The sequence below is a fragment of the Leopardus geoffroyi genome, chromosome A2, assembly GCF_018350155.1.
Source record: "Leopardus geoffroyi isolate Oge1 chromosome A2, O.geoffroyi_Oge1_pat1.0, whole genome shotgun sequence".
Lineage (NCBI taxonomy): Eukaryota > Metazoa > Chordata > Mammalia > Carnivora > Felidae > Leopardus > Leopardus geoffroyi.
The window spans coordinates 72,705,206-72,728,329 of record NC_059331.1 but is presented as its reverse complement, the minus strand read 5'-3'; positions in this window follow the sequence as shown (position 1 = coordinate 72,728,329).

Sequence of the window (23,124 nt, the reverse complement as noted above, 5' to 3'; positions counted from 1 at the left end):
ACAAAAAAATTATGATTCTAAGACCTTTTCCCACCCAGTCTGGAAAAACTAACCCGCAGCCCACCTTCTTGGATCAAGGCCCAGAGAGAGTAGGGAGTAGTGAGAGATGTCTGCCCTTCAACGGTTAAGAAGTTAGATCTCGCTCCGGCTACTTTCTGCGCCATGTGTGCCTATGAATGTGTTCACAGAAACCTCTTCCTACTGAAAGGGTGGCTTACATTTGTGTCCAAAGTCTGCTGAGATTTTTGTGTGTGAGGCCAAGCCTTGAAATTTGCATGCTCAAAATATTTCTAATGAGGAATGGTAACCCTTGCATATTTCATTCTTTTATTTATTCATTGATTCATTGGGAACTCAGGGGCTTGCGTCCCTATAGTAAGTTAGCGGTAATATTCAAAAATAAGCTGCAGGCTCCCAGTTGTGGTTCCACGAGAGAGAGCCACCGGACCACGTCGACCCCCTGCCTCACCTCCTAGGCCCAGGCAAACCCCTCTCGCATCTTCCAGTTGACTTCTTTGGAAGCAGGTTTCCAGGAATGGTAGGGCCAGATGGAGAAATCAGCTGGGAACTTTCTGCCTCATTGACAGGAGAGGAGGGTGGGGAAATTCTCCCAACTGAAATGTTAACTCATTGCCTATTGTGGTTACTTCGGACTGTCATCAGGAAAGTTTCCAGTGGCCGGTAAGGAAGTGGGATGTTTTTCAGCTTTCATGCTTGTGCAATATGATTTCAGAAGAAATAAACAGAAAACCGGTGTGCGTGTGTGTGTGTGTGTGTGTGTGTGTGTGTGTCTGTGTTCAGCACAGAAATGAAAGATTGTCTGGAAGTATATGGGTATGTAATGAGAAAGTAAACAACGGGCGAACCCTCACAGCGCACTCATGAGCGTGACCCTGGGCTCTATCTATGTCGTTTGTCTTCAACGGTCAGTGTCCAACAGTCAGAGCCCAGACTGAAGCCAGGAGCTGTGCCATGGCAGGGCGGGGGTGACCCGGTGCGGGGTAAGGATGCACTGGAGATGAATTTAATGGGAACAAGGCTTAGGTACATATGGAAAACTGCACTAGGGTGCCACTGCCAGTCTAGGAAATGAAGCGCCTCTCTGGAGTGGTGGCTGATCCAACCCAGCCTTGCCCTTCGCCCCCAAATGATATGTGCACACATGTGCAGACAGAAACTTGAACAGAAGTGAGAGGTGACGAAAGTCCTGCTGACTTCAATTCATTCAAAGTGGGAAGAAGAAGAGGCAGTCCTGGTCATGAAGGGAATTCCCGGGGTTGGAATGACTTGTCTTCAGCCTTCTTTTTTTTTTTTTTTTTTTTTTTTTTTTTTTTTTTTTTAAATTTTTTTTTTAACGTTTATTTATTTTTGAGACAGAGATAGACAGAGCATGAACGGGGGAGGGGCAGAGAGAGAGGGAGACACAGAATCGGAAACAGGCTCCAGGCTCTGAGCCATCAGCCCAGAGCCTGACGCGGGGCTCGAACCCACGGACCGTGAGATCGTGACCTGGCTGAAGTCGGACGCTTAACCGACTGCGCCACCCAGGCGCCCCTTGTCTTCAGCCTTCTAAGTGGCCTGTGATGGGCAGCAGAGTGACGACCCGTCTGGACGCCTCTGGGCTTTAGGGCCACAGGACAGACACAAACCTCCTGAAATAACCAGCAAAGGAACCCATGTGGGAAAGAGCTTAAATCAAAGGGAGCCCAGCTTACGACCTCCTGAAACTGACACTCACCCTCCACCTCCTTCTCTTCTCCTTTCTCTCCTGTAGACCCTTACCAAGTATCCCAGTTGGCTAAATTTAGATTCCTGCCTTGTGCCCTTCCCTCAATCTTCTCCAGGAAAATTCAATGAAGACCAACAAAAAGAAAAAGGATGGGTGAGTCATAAACCCTGTTGTCCGTTAGGACCCTCACTACTCACAGCGTGGGTGGCAATTTTAGTGTCACCTGGGCCTTCATAGAAAACACAGCATTTGGGGCTCCATTCCTACCTACTGAGTTAGAATCTTGTATTTTAACAGGATCCCCAGGTGATCCCTGTGTGCTGTAACATTTGAGAAACACTGCTCTGGGACCTTCTTTCCACTTTCCTATGGTCTAAATTTTTATGTCTCCCTGCCCAATGCATATGTTGAAATCTTAACTCCAAATGTGACAATATTAGGAGATGGGCCTTTGGAAGGTGCTTGGGTCATAAGGGTGGAGCTCTCTGGGATGGGATTAGTGCCTAATACAAGAGGCCCCGGAGAGATCTCTAGTCCCTCCCACCATGTGAGGCCTTTGCAATAAGATGCCAGCCAGGAACAGGAAAGGGGCCTTGATGAGAAGACAGCCATGCTGGTGCCCTGATCTTGGCCTTCCTGGCCTCCAGAGCTGTGAACGATAAAGTTCTGTGCTTTATAAGCTACCTATTCTGTGGTATCTTATTATTATTTTTTAAAGATTTTTTTTTAATGATTATTTTTGAGACAGAGAGAGAGACAGAAAGACAGACAGAGTGTGAGTCGGAGAGGGGCAGAGAGAGAGGGAAGAGACACAGAATCTGAAGCAGGCTTCAGGCTCTGAGCCATCAGCACAGAGCCCAATGCAGGGCTCGAACCCATGGGCCGTGAGATCCTGACCTGAGCCGAAGTCAGATGCTTAATAGACTGAGCCACCCAGGCGCCCCTCTGTGGTATGGCAGCCCAAACAGACTAGGACTCGTCTTTATCCAAATGGCCAATAACTAATAGCAAATGTTAGCTACATTTCTCTTGTCCTCATCTTTAATCTTCAAGGTCCCGATGGTTGGCTCCGTAGCCATATAAAGAAAGCAAAAAGAGGAAGAGAAGGGAAACATCTCATAGTTCCAGGTTACTGCAGGTGTGGTCCTCCGATGGCAGCATCCACATCACCTGCCAGCTCCCTGAATCTCAGGGCCACCCCAGATCCACTAAACTAGCACCAGCGTTTTACCAGGATCCTGGGTGACGTGCGTTTGTGTGTGTTAGTTTGAGGAGCCCTGGTCTGAAAAGCCATGAGATCGAACATTCCCATTTGATTTTACTTCTTGCTTGTCTTCATTTGAACACATCCTCTCCTACAAAGTTACGTTGAGAGCCCACAGTGAGAGCACTCACACCCTTTGGACTTAGTTTCTCTGTGTATCTAGTCCAGTTCTCACAGTTGCTGAGAAGCGAGGCGAACGTTGGCTAATAAATGGGATAACTGCTGCCACTCAGTCTGATGCAGCTGGATGGAACCGTCACCCTGACCAGGGCCAGCACACTGGGGCTTCGGCACGACCTGAGAGACAAGCTCAACATTTCCTTCCTTTCATCAAAACATCTCTGCTCTGCACCCTCTGACTTATGTAAGCCTATAGGAACCACAAATGACACAGGAACATCCGTATAGAAATCAAACTTTCATTTTTCTACTTTTATTTCACAAAGTCTTCCTTTCCTTAATGTCTAGGTTTCAAGTTTGTTAATGTGACTGACGAGAAACTCATTATGCTCTTATGTGTAAACACTGTATTCACGACAGATATATTCCTGAACTTTTTTTGGTGGGGTGACTTTTGTAAGGCATTGAATACCCATGTATGATAACCCTGCTTCTAATGCTCCATAGGTACTGGTGAGCCATTTCAAATGACACTGATTCCTAGTGTCTCAGAACATGGGAGACAGATTCCCTAAAGCCTTCTTCCTTGGACAGCGGTTGAGAGTAGAGGAGGGAAATTATCTTATCTGTGTTAACTTTACAGCTAGAACAGGGGGAAAGGTACATGAGAGGTGGTAAATCTCCTCCAAAGCCCAGGAGACCAAGGAGAGGAAGGAACCCCTGCCATTCTACATGGAGCACAACAGGTGTTCTGGGTGTTTCGATGCAAACATTAAGTGACTTCAGAAGCAGTAGAGATCAGTGAAAGGGCCCAGATTGAAAAAAATGTATGACGACTATCAGCTACTTCACAAAACAGGCTTCCTGTAACAACTAGGCAAACCATTGAAAGGGGACCAAGGAGTCTGCCTTGGGCAGACCAGGGGAAACTGAATCAGGGATTGATGGGAAAGTATTTGCCGCCAAAAACTCATGAGGTCTGAGGTACCCTGTTACAAATCAATTCAGTGCAAGCTGTCCTTCCAGCACCTCAGGGCATCAATAATGTGTTCTCGGTAAAGAAGCCATGTGGCCCCTGTGGTGGCTTATAGCCTCTTAAAGATAGCATGCTTGAATGTAGAATCTTCCCGATAAATTGGGGAGAAGAGTTATCATCAGCCTTGCTGTGCTGGTGAGGAAAATAGAACACAGACGTCCAGTAAACTACACCAGCCAGACCATCCTACGTCTTCCAGGCTTGCTTATCTTAGAAATCCATTTCAGGTAAGATAAATTCACCTGAAAAGACCTTATGCTTGATTACATAAAGTCGGCTACACATTTTTATTTTCTTTCATTTTGAGTCACTGTCCAGAAGGCCAAATGCAGTTCCCTTTTGAGTGAAGAGGAGGAAAACTGTTCATGGAAATTATAATTGGGGTGGGAGGAAGAAAGCAGAAGTGAACTTAGTCAAAAAGAGAGAAGAGTTTTTCCTGAATTTTCCATCTTCAGATTTCTAGCCTCTTAAAGTACCCGTATAGGCTAAATCGGAACATTCCAGGGGGCGTAAACTGGGAAGTTTAGCAACCTACATCAATACCTCTCAATTCTTCATGCTGAAGAATGAAGGGGAAATTCCTATTTTTGTATATCTTTCTCAAAGGAAAATAATCTAAGTTCTAGGCCTAACTGAGTCCAAATAATTTCCAGAAAGCAGGATCCTCATCAACCTCTGAGCTCTAAAGAATTTCCAAATAAAAGCATCTATATGAGACAAGATCAACCTAAGGCCTTGACCAGCCTACAAAGAGCTATAGATTTCTTGGAATCCAAGCAGCCAAGTGGCAGCATATTTCATAAAACCTTGGTGAGAGCATTCTGGAATTTTCTTTCCAAATATGTATTAAAGACATTTCATTCAGTTGTGAATTACAGTGCTTTGGCTTTGAGTTCAGGGTTAATGAACCAGTAACATGTATCGAATAAGGTGTCTTTAAACAGAAAGACACTTAAAACCAGCTTCTGTATTGATCTGTTGATGAAAACATGATGACCAAAGGCCTGCAGGAACATCCCTCTCATTTCTCCTGGGAGCAATGGCTCCCCATTTGCTAATTCAGTGCTTTCAGTGACTTTATAGAATAACAATCGCCTTGATATGGAGAATCAACTACATATCTGGGTAACGCAAGAGAGGCAGGAAGAGAAAGATTGGACAATTACAGGCATCCCTCCCCACTTTTCCTTTTCTTGATATTTTTATTGTTGTTCATTGCTTTAGGGAGAAAAGGTTAAAATGCTAAGGAAAAGTTCCATCACCAAAGACTACATTTTACTAATTCTACCTAGAAGTGAATGTCAAGCTTCACACCTCTCACAGTTGAGAAATTTTATTTTACAATCTCAGTTGCCTTCTGTTGATTAGCTCTTCTTTGGGGGCACAAAAAGCGAGGTCCTCCAGCCCAACACACAAAATCCTTGGAGTTATTTACTCTCTAATTCATGCCAAGAACATCGGGTGATTGAAGTGTTCCTTTGATTTTCACAAACTTTATAAAACATTTCCTGAAAGATGCATTTGCAAGCTCTTGCAGGCCATGAAACATGCCTTTTTTCATTTCAGCTATTATTTTTCAGAGGGAAATTTCATTAACACCAAGCATGTTTTTCAAATTAAGAAAGAACTTGTGCTAGGAGAGCAATTAAGATTCTTGTTTGATAATTATCTTTGGTTAAGCTTATAAGGCTGACTGGAGAAGAGAAATTAAAAAGAAAGAGAAGAGAAAAGAGAGAGAGAGAGCACGCATCACTTTTAGCCCGGCCCCACGATCTGTAGGACTGTGAACAGTGTTTTATATTTAGCTACCCAATATTTTGAGTAGTTCTGAAATTGGAAAGCAATGTTTTTCCATGAATTCCCTGTAATAATTTTTCCTAAGGCAACTCTGACCAAAATACTCCCTTTTCATTGTGTTTTTCCAAGTCTAGAGAGAATCACAGAGTCTCCCCCTGCTACAATTATATCTTCCCTTAGAAGAGTGGAGAAGTTTGCCAAGCAGGGCAGACCCAGTCTAGTCAAACCCGGACTAAATTCATGATGTGTGGATGGGCACGATAGACAGATTTGCTCTGCTGAGAGGAATAGTGAGCCACAGGATTGCTCTCCACTGCCACCTCCCCCCCCCCCCAAATGCAATGAGTTCACAGAACATCCACCATGTTTTTTTCCTTGGACTTCCATCTTCCCAGGTGGAAACCCATGCATCACTGACCACCTACATCCTGTGTGACATCTCTGAGCACATCTATTAGCACCACCTAAAAATCCCTCCCGCAGTATACTCCAGGAACACAAATAAATCAACTGTTCCTCAGATACAGTTTTTGATTCAGAAGTCTTAGTAGTTACATTGAGGGTATCCTTAATAGCAGCCCTGGAGTTGCAAGAACTCAAATGGGTGTTCATGGATTGGACCTCTCCTCCAGTCTGGAAAGTGTGTGCCTTCAACGTATCTGCTATGGACAGGTGGCTTCAATCCTTGGCACCACAGTACCCTTTATATGTCTTCATCATAGCTGGATCCCCATCCAGCCAGTCCTACCCATCCCTCATATCTTCACACACCTACATACACATGGAAGGAGTATATGTGCTTCATTTTGATTGCAAGAACTGACAGAAGGTAGCAAAGGAGCACTGATAAAGCCAATTACAGAGATGATATTATGAAAAAATGATAGAGTAATGGCTTCTCCAGGAAGCATACCATCAAGTCAATGGAAAGAGCATCTTGAGCCGGGAGTGAGGAAGCCAGAATGTGATCAAGGAGGTTTCTGTGTGTTGGAGGAGAACAGACTTCGAGAACTGGAAACAGGAGCACTATGTTGCAGGTCTCTAAGAGTTTTCTGATACAAAGAAGAAAATTGCAACTAGTGGAAGGCCAGTGATTTCAGGGGTATGGATGCAATCAGTAATGGTTGTCTGTTTTGTTTTGTATTTTGGGTTGTGTGTGTGTGTGTGTGTTTTCCTAGCTTTATTTTTTTTTTAATTTTGTTTAAACTCCAGTTAACGTAGTATAATATTAGTTTCAGGTGTATAACTTAGTGATTCAACACTTACATACAACACCTGGTGCTCATCACCAGTGCCCTCCTTAATCCCCATCACCTCCTCTGTGGTAACCATCAGTTGTTCTGTATAGCTAAGAGTCCGGTGGTACCTGGGTGGCTCAGTCAGTTAAGTGTCCAACCTTGGCTCAGGTCATGATCTCATGGTTCATGAGTTCAAACCCTACAGAGGGCTCTCTTCTGTCAGTGCAGAGCCTCCTTAGGATTCTCTTTCCCCTGCTTTCTCTCTGCCTCTCCCCCACTCATGCTCTCTCAAAACTAAAACAAACATTTAAAAAATATTTAAAAAAATAAAAATAAATGCAAGAGTCTGTTTCACGATTTGCCTCTCTCTTTTTTCTTCGTATGATCATTTGTTTCGTTTCTTAAATTCCACGTATGAGTGAAATTATATGGTATTTGTCTTTATCTCAGTGACTTATTTCATTAATCATAATGCTTTCTCTGTAGCTCCATCCACGTCATTGCAAATGGCAAGATTTCGTTCTTTTTGATGGCTGAGTAATATTCCATTGCATGTATCCACCACATCTTCTTTATCCATTCATCAGTTGATGGAATTTGGGCTGCTTCCATAATTTGGTTATTGTAGATAATGCTACTATAAAGACTGGGGAGCATATATCACTTTGAAGTAGTATTTTTGTATTCTTTGATGAATACTTAGCAATGGAATTGCTGGGTGGTAGGATAGTTCTATTTTAACTTTTTGAGGAACCTCCAGAGTGGCTGCACCAGTTTGCATTCCCACCAACAGTGCAGGAGGGTCCCCTTTCTCCACATTCTCACCAACACCTGTTACTTCTTGTGTTGTTTATTTTAGCTATTCTGACAGGTATGAGGTTATGTCTTAATGTCATGATTCTGCTTTACCGAAAATTAGATCTCATCACTCCCTACCCAACCCCCTCATGCATGTCTTATTGCACTTAGAGGAGAATCTAAGCTTCTTACAAATCTCATCTCACTACCAACACCCAAGGCAAACCAGATCCATTCTATTCCCAGAACATGCCAAGTTCTTGACCATCCGAGAGCCTCCCCACCTGGTTCTCTCTACCAGCATGCCTTCCCCCAGGCTCCCTGCATGGCTGGCTCCTTCCCATGCTTTATGATCATCCCTTGTCACCCTATAAAAGCCTTCCCTACTCCAAGTACTTCCAACTCTTACCCTCTCAAATATCACTCTTTACTTCCTCACTGGTACTTGTTGCAACCAAAAATTGCTTTAGTGATACAGTTGGTAAGTCTTAAGATTTATTACCGAATCCCCATTGCCTGATAGAAGTAGAAAATCAACAAATACCTCTTGAATGAATAAATGATGAATAGGGACTGGAAAAAAAAATGAATCAATGTATCTCATTAGGGGAAAAACAAGGAGAAAACTCAAGTTCGGGAATCAACCCAAAGAGTACAAGTATTATTCAAGCATCGTGCAATTTGGAATATTTAAGAGTCACTCTGTGGAATCTTAGAAAACAAGATCAAGGTGATATTTCCTTGTCGCTTTTAATTTAAAGAACTTCCTTAGAGGCTCATAAATTATCAACTTGTTCTGAATATGACTCACCCCCACCCAGATTTGAACTGCTTTTCCTTTGAACTTTGCATACGAATATTGACCTAGGCAGTATTTTCACCAGCAAATGTCTGATGGCTTCCCAGGTAGGCTGCCAGAGCAATGAGATCCTAATGAATATGAATCACTTGCCCTGACTCTGCTGTCTGAACACAATGCAGGACATGCCTGAATGAAAGTTCTGTGCAGCCCCAAGGAGCTGGCCTCACCCTCCCTTGAATGCAGCTGGCACCTCAGTGAGAGCAAAGAAGTGAGAAGAGAAGTCTGTACAGTGGAGAGAATTCCCCCTTGCCAGTTACCAAGCTTGCAAAACTTTGGAAATTCGTTTCTTCTGACCATTGTCTTTCAAAAAAAAAAAGATAAGTATTCAGGCAATGTACTTTTTAATTTAATTTTTAATTTTTATTTATTTTTATTTTAAGCCAAAAGGCTAACAGTTTGGCCTCATGACAGGTTTCTGAAAAAGTAATTTCTCGACTTAAATCATTTCAAAATAAGTGTATTTCTAGCCAGATCATACAGGATTATAAAACAGATACTTATGTCTACAGAGAGAAGAAGGCACTGGCCAGCATGGACAATCCTCCTGGATCTCCCAAAGCCCAAATGCAACATGATATTCATGCAAATAATTATTAATTTGAGTCCCCCAAATAAGAAAGAGCTGTCTGAGACAGTGTATACACGAGTACAAGGGATATGGGTGCACATATGGAATTTCTGTAGGCTGACGACAGGATCAATTTTAGTCCAATGAATAGAGAATTTGCAAATGTCACTAGCTTTCTTCCAGGTCTCTGTGGTTGTTGTGGCAAAGCGGGCAGGTTATTTTTTAAAGGTGCTAGTAAATTAAATGTGCTATTTAAATTAATAGTTCAATTTTGTATAACGTTCATACAACAGACATAAACCCAATTAACAAATATGAAGCTAGTTATGTATTTTTGGAAAAAAAAAATTCCATCTTTTGGAACTTTCTTACAACACAGGAGCTTCCCTGTGAAAGATACAAAAAAAAATTCTTTTTTAAATTCCTTAAAATGTTAACTAGTCAAAACTAGCCATTTGGAATTAAAAGTTATGACTCCACAACAAAAGAAAGCTGGCAGATTTAATCTAATTTATTGAGATTTAAGGAACAAGGAAGAAATAATTGTTTTTGCAGGCTCATCAGGAGCTTATTTCCACGAAACATCCATAGGACGCTTTCCCACCACATGTTTGTTTCCATTATTAGGCACTTGGCCGGGATGTGTTTAGTTTGGCCGCTTGCCAAGTAGCATTCATTGGGTCTCAGTGGTACCGAATTTGACAGAAAGCAAAGCACAGGGGGGGAAAGGTATTTCCAAATCACTCTTTTCACATCAAAAATATAAAACCAAAAACCTCTCTGGCAAAATGAAAATCTTGACTATGCTTCTTCTCATTTTTCTGTGATGGCAAACCCAGGCATCCTACCTTCATGGACACCTCCAAGCACTGGCTGGCTGGAGGGGGTCCCCAACCTGGAGGATGGGGGTCCTGCAAACTCTCAAAGGCTGATCTGGTAGAACTCCCAAGCATTTGTCTTCGCTGTGTCCCCCTCGCCCTCACAGTGCCTCTTCTTGGCTTCTCAACCTCTTCTGCACACTTGGAATATTCCTTCATTATGCGTGACACGATGCATTACACAGTGATTTCTAAGTTTAAATTAGATGGTGAAAATGAGTTATTGATTTGCCATAGCCCTGACATGGATACCTGCCATAAAAGATTGTATTATTGTTCACAATCATTCACTCCCCTCTACCTGTAAGAAAAACTCACATCACCGTCACTTTCTCTGGAAGACTAGTGTGCTTATGGGAGCGGATACAACGTTTTCCATCACAAGTTTCCATGAGCTCTCTTCCTTTCTCCCTCTTCCATAAGAAGGACATACACAAATAAGGGATGAACCTTTAGCTTTAGTCCTGGAATGAGAAGGTGTGCGGAGGCTTGAGGTGGAGGGAAACCATGACAGATGGCTCAGAGCTACCCACATGTAATGGGAAGAAGAAACCAATGTATTTTTTATGTAACCGTTGAGTGTAGGAACGTTGGTTACTGAAGCAGTGCGAATCCATACATAGGTCCCATCTCTAATGTCATTGAGGAGATGCATCCCGGAATATAACAAAATATTTATGCTAAACAATATCATAGTCTCAGAGCCACGAAATAAGGAAACTTCAAAGATAGACTTCAAGACTTCAAGACAGCTCCAGAGTCGAAAGCTGACTACCATTTACAGCTTTGAACTTGGACAGATGGCTTCTAATTCCTTACCTGTACAATGTGGATACTGACAGTAGCTATGTCACAGACCAATTGAGTATGTTTAGAGAGATGATCTATGCAAAGTGACAGCACAACATGGTAACCACTACATGGATCATGGTGTCATTGGTGAGGTTCTCCGGGAAACAGACACTAAGATCAGTATTAGCTGGCAGGGGACATGTTGGGGGTATGCTGGGGAGAGCAAGAGGACAGAAGGTCTGGGCAGAGGAAGAAGGGGAGTTGCTACAGAGGATTCCCTGATGAGCCCTGGAGCTGCAGCGGCCCTTCAGAGATGTCCCAAACTGGGGGGGCCCGGGGGGCTCAGTCGGCGAAGCATCTGACCCTTGACCTCAGCTCAGGTCACGAACTCGTGGTTCGTGAGTTCAACCCCTGCTTCAGCACAGAGCCTGCTTGGGACTCTCTGTCTCCCTCTCTCTGTCTCTCAAAAATAAATAAATAAACATGAAAAAAGGAAGGAAAAAAGAGATGTCCCAAACCGAAGCAAAGGGCCAAGTTTTGTACCTTCACATCAGACCAGTCATTCCGTGCGGGTTGTCCCCCAGGGAGGAAGGTAATAGCTATGGGAGAGGCTGCTCTGTCAGCCAAAGGCCGTTCCTAGAGAGACTTGGCTGTCAGCCAAGGCAGGCGATCCTCCAGCAGCGGGAGGAATGAAGACCTAAGTCCAGGAGGGGCTATGTGTCTGGGGTGCACCCCTACGTCCACCACAGCTCACTACTGTGCGACCCAGGGGTGCTTCCTTCATGTGATGAGTTTCCCCCAACTGGGTAAACCTCCTGCAGAATCCTAGGTGGCTGCTTTTCCAGAAAGAATTAGACACCTCTGTCCTTGGAACGGAAGACAACCCTCCTTCAATATCTGGGTCTCAGGACCTACACTGGGGCTCATCATCTCCCTCCTCAATAGCCATTCTAGATTCCCTTGACTCACGGCCATCACCTTCCCACTCTAGGTGACCTACCTGGGTGGTATTTCCCAGACTCGAAGGCCACAGTTGCTACCCTTGTTCATTGACTGGCAAAACTGGGCAGGAGACTATCAAGAAATGGCCCAGTGAGTCATGTGTTTATTCCTACCCCCCTCCCCACTCGGTTACAACAGCCCCTTCTCACGTCATAGCCAGGCTATCTACCCCGGGCCAGGTTGCTGACTCCTTCCTTTGCCCGCTGGTCTACTGAGGCAGGGCCAACACAGCCTGGTGAAAACATCCCCATTCGGGAACTACGACTTCTAACCCCACAGATTTTTGAGTTACAACGATAGGAAAAACAAGTTACCCTTAGGAACGCCCCTCAGCTTGTTTTAAAAGATGTTTACAAATGTTTTGACATCCATCCCTTCAAAAGGTGGACCCGATTTCCCCTCCCCTTGAATGTGGGCCAGTCATGGTGACTCACTTCTAAAATTTGGGAGGTTGTGGAAGTGACGTCTGAGGCCAGGTCATTGAAAGGGCAGCTTCCCCTTGGCGTACCCTCCTTCTTCTCTCGAGTGTTCCGTGGGAAGCCAGCACCATGGCAGGAGGACACTCAAGCAGCCGCTTTGCTCCTAACAGTTGAGCCCCATCAGCCGTCCTGTATCATTTCAAGATCCCACCATCCTTCCGGGATGGATCTTTTCAAGATCCCACCATGCCCTGGCACTTCCTGGTTGTGCACGGCTCTCCCCAGCATGTTGCTTACCGCTTTGGGCAATGAACTTTGAGTCATCCCGAGAAACGGAGTGGGAACAGAGTGAGTTTTCTGGCCTGCCTCCAGAGAGTCCATTTCTCTGAAGGTTTGGATCATTTTGCCCACACACGTGACCAAAGAATGATGGTTTCAGCTTCGCTTGGTGTGACTGTTGCTTTCTCCAAGCCTCAGAAGTCATCATAGCAACGGGCTAGCGTTGGTCCTTAGGTTCCTCGCTGCCGCAAAGCTCCTGAATCACGGGAGCTGCGTCCACATTGAGAAACTCTCACCTTATCCAAATGTGTGCTGCACATGTTTGGAGCCAATACCCTCAGCATCCCGCTGCATACACACCCTCTTCCTTCCTGCTGGTCCAGGTAGGCTGGTCTCACAGCTCTGTGGAGATACAGTCCCTGGCTTCCTCTGAGGGAAGCGCAATCCCTCCCCCTTGTTATGTGGTTGTCTGCAGCCAGGAAAGGATATGGGGCACGTCCTAAACGAAGAGAGTAGGAGGCTTTAGGCAGAAACCTCTCAGTACCTTCAAGCAAGGGGAGGTGCTCTAGACTCTTACAGGGTCAAGTGGCTGTTTCTACAGGCCCGAAGTGTCAGGGGAGTTTCGGGTAATTCCACATTTTGACCACACCCCAATCCCAGAGTTCTCCTCCTTCCCAAACAGGGGCTGTGCCAGGGGCGTAGCAAACTTGCCAAGGCTAAGAAGCCGGCCTTCTCCAGAGCTCGGCTACCCCTTTAAGGACCCTTGAGCAGTGTCCCAGGACTTATCCTCAGTGTTCCTGCCCTCCATCTGCAGAAGATGAGTCTTTTCAAGCTGTCAGTGAGGCCCTATCGTTTTCACATTTCACTTTATTTTATTATTTTTTAAGTTTATTTATTTATGGTGAGAGAGGAGAGTGCATGAGAGCATGAGGGGGAAGGGGCAGAGGGAGAGAGAGAGAGAGAGAGAGAGAGAGAGAATCTTAAGCAGGCTCTCTGCTCAGCGTAGAGCCCGACTCGGGGCTCAATCCCAGAACGGTGAGATCATGACCTGAGCCAAAACCAAGTGTCGGCCACCCAACCAACTGAGCCACCCAGGCGTCCCTCACATTTCACTTTAAATTGGTGATTAATCACTCTCAGGCTTGTGCCGCCTGGTCACGATATAATACCTGTGTGTTTCCACAGTCCTCACATCTACCACTGTCCTTGAACTGTGGAGGCACCTGCCTGCCAATGCATCTCTTTCCCATCCCAGGCCACTGCCAGCACTGATCACCCCCCTGCTGCATGCCAGAGGTGATGGTACCCCACTCATCGCTAGTGATGGGGTCCCCAGTACTAGCCAGCTGGCGGTGGGTCCGTCTTCCAAATCCCACATTGAAATATGCCTGCTAGCCCCCTGTCGGCAGCTGCCGTAGGTCAGTTTCCCAGTGTAGTTGGCTGAATAGGTTTCCCTCACCGAAACATGCGCCTGCCCCAAACCTATGAGTATGACCTTATCTGGAAAAGTGTCTTTGCAGATGTAATTCAGTTCAGAATCTTGAGATGAGATCTTTATCAGTTACCCTGATGGTAAATCCTACCCCAAGCCCAATGACAAGTGTCTTTTTAAAAACACGCAGAGAAGAAGGTGTCTGAGATAGAGATTTGCATGCAGGTAGGAGCAAGATGGGGCAGAGAGAAAAGGTGAGCTCCAGTGTGTTTGCAGCATCAGTCTTGGCTGATCCCACAGGAAGCTTGAAGCCGATATGACCCTTCAAATATTTCCTCAAGGATAAGGCAGCTCCTTCCAGCCAAGGGCAATTCCAGGCTGCGGACTTGATGGCCATCCGGCAGCCAGCAACATGCCTGGTAGTTGGGGAACTGAAAGCTTCAATCCAAAAAGAGGGAATGTGGGTGGTGCTTCTGGCAGCTACCACAAGAGACTTTGATTATCATCATCATCTTTTTTTTTTTTTTTAATTTTTAAGTGCTTATTTATTCTAGAGCGAGAGAGAGAGAGAGAGAGAGAGAGAGAGACAGAGTGCAAGCGGGGGAGAGGCAACTGAAGAGGGAGACACAGAATCCAGAGCAGACTCCAGACTCCGAGCTGTCAGCACAGAGCCCAACGCGGGGCCTCAAACTCACACGAACCACGGATGAGATCATGAACTTAGTCAAAGTTGGATGCTTAACCGGGTGAGCCACCCAGGCGCCACTGATTATTAGCATCATTGTGAGAGCCACCTCAAAGATCGGGGCACTGGGGAATGAGCCGACCAGAGCAGATCTGAGCGTATTGATTTTACCCCCAAAAAATATTTTTAGCAGCTGAATCCAAGGCAAAACACGAAGGGAAGGCTTGAAGGCGAAAGGAGGTTGCCAAAAGGCCACAAGTGATCTGGGAAGAGAAAGTGAAATCAAGGAGGCCAGAGAGGCAGCATCACGGACTGACTCCAGGCGGTAACAAGGGATCAGTCTCAGCACCAGCAAGCGGAACTCGGTCTTCCCGGCTGCCGCAGGAGGGGCGGTGATGTCACATAGTAGACAGCTCTCTCTTGTTAATAAAAAGCTTCTGTCTCTCAAAAGGACGGGCAGCAAGCATGCGAAAAGATGCGCAACGTCCGTAGTCATCAGGGAAATACGAAGCCAAACTCTGCTGAGATCCAAGTGCACATTGGCTCACCTTGGCTATAATGAAATGACGGGCAATAACAAGTGCTGGAGAAAACAGAGAAATTGGAATGCTCATTCCCTCCTGGGGCGGGGGCGGGGCGGCGGGGAACTGAAATAGCCCAGCTGCTTAGGAGAGAACCGCCAGACCCTTCTATAGTTCACCAAACAGCTATCACATGGCCCAACTGTTCCTTTCCCAGCTCTCCACTCAAGAGAAGTGAAAACCCATGCCCTCGCAAAGACCTGCACACCAGAGTTTAGAATAGCTGCGTTCACAAACAGCCTCAAACCGGAAATAACTCAAATGTCCATCCACACGTGACTGGAGAAACACAATGCTGTACCGTCCTGCCATGGAATACCATTCAGCAATGAAAAGAGATGAATGCGAATGTTTGCAAGCCCACGGGTGAACCCCATAATCACTGAACCGAGTCGAGGAAATCAGGCATAAAAGAACACACGCTGCGTGGTTGCCTCTATACCAAACTCTAGAAAAGACCAATGCAACATACAGTGATGAAAAGCACATCAGAGGTTGCCTGGAGCCAGCAGCTGGGGGAGGGCACGGGGAAACTTTTGGGGGTGAAGAGAGAATTCTAGATCTTGAGGGTGACGGTCATGACACAGGTGTATACATTCGTCAAACTTCTGCCAATTGCACACTTAAAATGGGTACGATGAAATCGACTTTGTAAAGAGACTGACCGCGCGGAAGCCTCTCTGCCACTTGTCCTGGAGAAAACTGGGGCTGTGGGCGGTGGCAGAATGACTCCTCTTTCCTTAGCTCCCACAGTGATCCCAGAGTTACACATCAAAGGCTTTCTCCTCCCCTCCACAAAGCAAAATGACAGGGCTGTCTGCTGCAGCAATTATAACTCCCCAGACGGAAGAAGCCGCAGAAGGTCACGAGCATTCTCCAATTCCAATATCATCATGTATTTACCTAGGAGACCGCCTGGCCTGCTCGATCGTGTTACTTTTGCCCCCTGCTTCTTTCCATGTGGGTTCATTCACTAAGACACCGAAAGGTCAAAAGTCTTACTCAGAGTTGGTGACAATGAGTCAATGACCATCTTCCAGCCTGTAGTCTGAGCATTAGCCCAAAGTAGGAGCATTATTTAGAATTTCCACCACCCCCAGCACCTCTCCCCCATCCCTTTTTTCCCCTTCTTCTATATTCCCATCCTGCCATGGAACACCCAAGAATACCTTAACATCAGTTTACTAGAGAAGAGTTAGCAAATGTGTTTTCATGCAACAAATAACTTCCCTGAACACCGATCAGCTGGTGGCCTCAGGGGAGTTGCCGAAGCGCCCTGTTTTATAAATGCTTAGAATAATGTTCACCTGAAAAAAAGGGGGGGGACAGATTTGCATAGGAATTCACCGTTGTGGAGCTGACCTGGTGAAAACACCGACAGGATCAACGTGGCATCTTTGTTCAAGCAGTCTTCCAAATTGCTCCTTGCTCATGGCCAGCTGTGTAAATGCCAGAGCTATTAGATAGAACTGGTGACCCAAATGTCAGGAGAAATCATCCAACTCAGTATGGAAGACGTCATTTCCTTTGCCACACAAAGACACGATTAGCTCTGACTGAGCAAGTTCTTATGGGTAACTGTACTGAGAACATATTCAGCCGAGTGGAGGCAGAAAAAAGGAGATGCTGTTCACAGTGCTAGTCCAGACAGGAGAAAGGTTTCAAAAGTACCGATTCTTAGGTCTCATGATGAAATTCCTACTTAAGGGTCCTGGAGTAAGTCCCAAGACTCTGTATTTCTTAAATGTTCCCGAGGTGATTCGGACGTGCAGCTGAGTGTAGTCTAACCTTGGCTTCTCTGTGACTTTCCTCTTTCTGAGCACTGTGCTCAAAGAACCCCGGTCATATGCCATGGTCTACAGGAGCAGTATCCAAATGTTTGGGAAATTGCTCCCCTATAACCAAGGGCACACCCCCGATATGGGTATATTTATTTAATTGCAAATGGAAGGGGGTGCTCGGTGGCTCAGTCGGTCAAGCATGCGACTCTTGGTTTTGGCTCAAGTCATGATGGGTCTCATGAGTTCCAGCCCTGTGTCAGGCTCTGTGCTGACAGTGGGGAGCATGCTTGGGATTTTCTCGCTCCCTCTCTCTCTGCCCCTCCCCCAGTTGCACTGTCTCTGTCTCCTGCAAAATAAACAAATAAACTTAAAAAAAATTGCAAATGTAGGCATAAATGCATCATATTTCAAATGAATCGTGCTCAAATCCAGAAGTGACCCCCAAAGACAAGCAAATCATTCAGCTGGTCTTCAGATGTGGGCATCTCCAAAAGAAAGAATAAGGATATCACAGTCAGAGTCAACATAAGCAATCTGTATCTTCCTATGTAGTGACACATCGTAAGGCCCATCTCTTTCGTTTTGAGATGGCATTATTTCCCAGCGGAATGTAAATATTGCCACTTACATGAAAAAGCAATCAGAGTAAGTTTGGGAATTTGTAACCTCCTTCCTCAAGAGATTTTTGTATTTTATTTTATTTTTTTGAGATTTTTTTTAATCCAACCACAGAATGATATATACAAATATTTATTTGTTTCACTTAACGACCTGTCCTCAAAGGATGTACAGTGAATGTGTGCCCTTGTACAGCGATGGGGAAGTCCAGATCATCAGCCCATTAGACTTGGAGTCTTACATCATCTCTGAGTATGAGGCAAGGTTGAGGAGTCTCCATCCAAATTTACAAAGTGTCCTGAGCATATGCTCCCTGGCAGGGTTTAAGTGCCTCGGAGTAAAGCAACCAGAGCTCGAATTTCCCAAAATCAGAGCAAGAGAGAACAGCCCCAGCCCAGTCACAGGCCACGGAGCTGAGACGGTCTCTCCAGAGCACATGCACAGTTCCCTTGCCCCATTCTAAATTTCCTCTGGCTTCTTTTCCTGTTACCAAAATACAATTCCATATTTAAAGTAAATAGTGCTGTGTTGTCACAGATCTCTGATCTCCGTTCAACATTCTGAGCTGTCCCAATGAGTCAAGATCTCCAACTACTTGGCAACCCTAGGACAGATCACTGGGCCCTCTCCATCCTTTCCTCCTTCTTGGCTTCCTGCTCCATTCTCTGGGCTTCAAGCTGCTATCTCATCTCGTTTCTCTCCCACCGGGTGCCTCCCTGGGTCTCTCTCACGAACTCTCTTGGCCTCACTTTGTCGGTGTATCTCTGTTTCTCTTTTGCCATCCAACACTAAGCATCCCTTCGTTTCCCCTGTATAAATACAAAGGAGCTGGGAAAGTGAGCCCCAGGAATAGACAGCCATTCAGTTAGAGCATTATGCCCTACAAACCTGGGAGAGGGCCTGGCCCATCCCGGCCCTTGTCAGCCCCTTCTGTCACGAGGGCCCTTCAGAGCCGCCCCTTGGACACCTGCCTTCTCACCACAGTCCTTGCGCCCATAATGCACGTCAAAGACAAACTTTTGGCACGATGCAAGAATAGTCTGTGCTGAGCAGAAGATATGGTCTCTAACCTCAGGTTGAACTAAAAAGCACTGGAAATTTTAAGAGGCTGTCTTGACCTTTCAGGGTCACTTAGGACAGGGATCTGCCTGGCAGTTGTTAATGGCGGTTTGATTGGGCTCCAATGCTGTTTTTAAGTCTCTACTTAGAGTCTGGCCAAGTTAAACACACTTTCTTTTCATCTCTAGTCAAAAGGCCAGCCCCAGCCCCAGCCCCACGTCTTCAGTCATTCCTTGGTTCTTCTCTGGATTCTCTCCAGTTTGTTGACAGATCCTCCAGTCTTCATTCAAAATGACTTCTTCGCTTCTCCCCGATGGTATCGCACCGCATTTCCCCAAGATCAGCATTTTACTCTGCTTCTGCCCACACATCGAGCTGACTGTAGGAGCAGGAGCATAGGGAGAGCCAGGCAGGGCTGCTCAGGCAGGCCAGACCGATGCAGGGCCTTTCCAGAAAGCAGACTCATGTTCTCCTGGGGCCGGCAGGGTGCTTTGCTTGGTGTTTTTTGAAAATGAATGCCCTTTCTTGATTCCAAAATCCATACAGTCATTGCTGAAAACTTGCAAATCTGCAGATGAATGTGAAACCCATGGGTAATCGACAAATTACAGATAATTTCCGTTAATATTTTTTGGTTTTCTTCCATGGCTGTGTGTGTGTGTGTGTGTGTGTGTGTGTGTGTGTGTATACACAGATTTTTTAAAACAAATTTGATTACTTACTTATTTATTTATTTTTAATTCAAGTTAGTTAACATACAGTGTAGTCTTGGCTTCAGGAGTAGAACCCAGTGATTCATCGCTTCCATATGACAGTCAGTGCTCATCCCAACAAGTGCCCTCCTCAATGCCCATCATCCATTTTCCCTTCGCCCCTACCCCCCATCAAACCTCACTTTGTTCTCTGTATTTAAGAGTCTCTTATGGTTTGCCTTCCTCTGTTTTTATCTTATTTTTCCTTCCCTTCGCCCGAGTTGCCATAGAGTTTCTAATATATATTTACAACTGATCCAGTCCATTTCAAATAGCACTGTACTAATCCATGGGTGGCCTAAGTACTTTATAATAACAAAATATTCCTAATTCTTTTCTCCCTCTCCTTGTATTATTATTGTCATTCATTTCCCTCACATATACTCATATGTAAATATATATGTATAATCAAATACATCATTGCTCTTATCATTTTGAACTATTACCTGTTACATCAACTAAGAGTGTGAAAAATGTTGAATTACTTATTGTTTTTCTTCTAATGCTCTTTCTTCCTTTATGTAGATCCAAGTTCCTGACTTGTACCATTTCCTTTCTTTCTGAAGAACTTCTCTTAACATTTCTTGCAAGGAAAGTCTACTGGCCACAAATCCCCTCGACGTTTGTCTGTCTGAGGAAGTCTTCTTTCTTCACCACTGAAGGATCAATTTCTCAGAATATAGAATTTTAGGTTGGTAGGGTTTTTTCTCTCAGCACTTTAAATATTTCACTCCCTTCTCTTCTTGCTTACACAGTTTCTGAAAGACAGTTGAATGTAATTCTTATCCTTGTTTCTCTATTGGTAAGGTCCCCCGCTACCCACCTTGTGCTGTTTTCAAGACTCTTTCTTTATCTTTGACTTTCTGCAGTTTGTATGTGACATGTCCAGGTGTAATTTTTTGGCATTTATTCTGCCTAATTTCTCTGAGTTTCCTAGACCTGTGGTTTGGTGTTTGTATGAGTTTGCTTAGGCGACTGCAACAAAACACGTAGTCTGGGTGGCTCAAACCACGGAGATGTATTGCCTCACAGTTCTGGTGCCAGAATTCCAAGATAAACATGCCATCAGGGTTACTTTCTGGGGACACCTTATTCCCACCTTGTAGACGGCTGTTTGCTCTCTACATACTCATCCAGCCTCTTCTCTGTGCATGCATGAAGAAAGAAAGATAGGGAGGTGCCTGGGTGGTTCAGTTAGTTAGATGTCTGACTTTGGCTCAGGTCACGATCTCACCATTTGTGAGTTCGAGCCCTGTATCGGGGGTCTTTGCTGTCAGCACAGAGCCCACTTCGGATCTTCTGTCTCCCTCTCTCTCCCTCCCCTGCCTGCTCTGTCTCTCTCTTTTAAGAAATAAACACTTAGAAGAAAGGAAGGAGGAAGGAAGGAAGGAAGGAAGGAAGGAAGGAAGGAAGGAAGGAAGGAAGGAAGAAAACTAGGATCTCTAGTGTTTCTTCTTCTCTTCTATGGACACCAGTCCCATCAGTCTATGTCCCCACCCTCATGTCCTCTCTTAACCTCTATTATTTCATTATAGGCTCTATCACATTAGGTTAGTGCTTCAATATATGAACTTGGAGAAGGACACAACTCAGTCCATAGCAGTGCCTAATATTAATGTGGTAAATTCTCTGTCATTATCAGTTCGATTATTGCTTTCATTTCTTTCTCTCTTTCTTCTTCTCCTAGTATTCACATTATGCACATGTTCCGCTCTTTGTAGGTGTCCTATGTTCTTGAATATTCTCTTTCATTTTTTCCAGGCTGTTTTCCCTTTGCTTTTCAATTTGGGAAGTTTCCGATGATACATCCTCAAGCTCAGAGATTCTTTCTTTAGCTGTTTCCAACCTAATAATGAGCCCATCGATGGCATTCCTCATTTCTGTCACAGTGTTTTTGGTCTTTGGCATTTCTTTTTTATTCTTTTTTAAGAATCCCACCTGTCTGCTTACATTACACATCTTTTCTTGCATCTTGTCTAATTTTTCCACCAGAGCTCCTAGCATCTTAATCACAATTGCTTTAAATTTATAGTCTGATGAGCCCAGCATCCCGGCCATTTCTGAGTAGGGCTCTGATGCTTGCTCTGTGCCTTCAAACTGTCTTGTCCTTTGGTATGACTTGTAGTGTTGTTGTTGTTGTTGTTGTTGTTGTTGTTGTTAAACCAGGACATGGTGTACTGGGTGAAAAGAACTCAGGTAAATAAGTCTTTAGTAATGTGATGGTAAAGTGAAGAAGAAGGCGAAGTATTTTACAGTCGTATGATTTAGTGAAGTGACTAACTCTAGTCACTCAGTCTTTTAACAAGCGTGTGCCCCTGGGCTGTGACCTTCACACGTACCTTTCCATTTTTCCCTGCCTTAGGTGGGACATGATGCCTGGAAGAGGCAGAGGTTGGGTATCCCCTTCCCCAATTAGGAAGACTGGTGGGGCTGAAATCCAGTATTCCTCTCCCCTCCTCATACGGCAGGCTAGCGTGAGCTGGAGTTGGGTATTTCTCTTTCTCCACGTTGGCTAGGCTCTGATAAACCCCAATAGTTTAGGCTCTGGTAAAATAGATTCTTTTGAAAGCAGCCCTTTTTCCAAAGCAAAGAACACTCTGGCATGTTTTAAAATGGCGTGTTTTCTCTGATAGTCCCTGTGAGAACCTGGTAAAGCTCCAGGAGGTAAAACTCAAAAAAGCACCCTCCTCCTGGAGTTTTAACTCACAGACTTGTCTACACTTAACATCCAGCAATTGGCCCATTGGAGTCTAGGTTTTCCTATCCTGATACTGTTTCCAGCAGACGTTTCTGCTTGTGGGTTTCAGTTCCGGTTAATGGGATTCTCTGTATCCACCTGTCTGTCCAGTTCTGGGGGACAGCAGTCTGTCTTGTGACTGCATTGCTCTGATGGATCCAAGAAGAGCTGGGTTTTCAGTTTCTACAGCTTTCTACTTCTTGTTAATACAAAGTACTGACTTCCAGACTCTTACATGCTAGACCGGAAGCTGGAAGTCCTTTTTACCCATTTTTCTATTAGGTTGTTATTCTGTTATGTCGTTCAGTTATAGACTTATTGATTATTCCGGATATCATCTGGATGATTCTCAGATATATGGTGTGCGAATATTTTCTTTTTCTCCCATTCTGTGGATTGCCTTTTCACTTTATTCATAATCTTTTGATGCATGAAGTTTTAAATTTTGATGAAATCCAATTTATTTATCTATGTTTTTTTTCATGGCCTGTAGCTTTCCACCTCATAGCCAACAAATCATTGCCAATTCAGATTTCATGAATATTCTCCCTTTGTTTTCTTCTAAGCATTTTACAGTTTTAGCTCCTATGTTTAAATCTTTGGTTCACTTTAAATTAATGTGTTTTTTTTTTTAATTTTTTTTTAACGTGTATTTATTTTTGAGACAGAGAGAGACAGAGCATGAACAGGGGAGGGT